General features: G+C 29.3%; 1 non-coding gene across 1 annotated transcript; it reads right to left on the reverse strand.

The window, feature by feature from the left end:
- Window positions 1-304: 304 nt before the first annotated feature.
- On the reverse strand, window positions 305-377 carry TRNAT-UGU. Its single transcript has one exon. It is a non-coding gene; the product is annotated as a tRNA-Thr (tRNA).
- Window positions 378-583: the final 206 nt, after the last annotated feature.

Consider the following 583-nt stretch of genomic DNA (forward strand, 5'->3'; position numbering starts at 1 on the left):
CTTTTTGATTCAATTTGTGAATTTGTCAGAATGAATGGCATATTGCAATGTGTTAGTAAACAATGATTAGTTTAGCAGTCAGGAGCATGCCAATTACTATAAAGAAAAGAAGAATGGGATGAATTGGATAAATATACAGACCCCCTTCTATTATATATAGAATTCTTTCCTGACATAATTGGAAGTTCCTATAATAAATTGATAGCTTTTGGAAAAGGAAGAAGGCGCTATTTCAATATTCTTTGATTTCAAAGGAACATTATCAATCATCTAAAAAATGGAATAAAAAAAACGAATAGGGAAAAGCCGGCTATCGGAATCGAACCGATGACCATCGCATTACAAATGCGATGCTCTAACCTCTGAGCTAAGCGGGCCCACATAACCAGAAATCTTATATGCATAGTAATTGACTAAACTATTGGAATTGGAATCTTAGTTATTAACTATTCAATATTATATTGAATATTCTAGAACATAAGGATTAATATAGCGATATAGAATTTCGATTTATCACAATTCTAATACTAATATTATTAAATAGTGATTTTAATATTGTTAATATTCTTTTAATTTTCATTTT

Source organism: Nicotiana attenuata, unplaced genomic scaffold (assembly GCF_001879085.1).
Source record: "Nicotiana attenuata strain UT unplaced genomic scaffold, NIATTr2, whole genome shotgun sequence".
In the NCBI taxonomy this organism is placed as follows: domain Eukaryota; kingdom Viridiplantae; phylum Streptophyta; class Magnoliopsida; order Solanales; family Solanaceae; genus Nicotiana; species Nicotiana attenuata.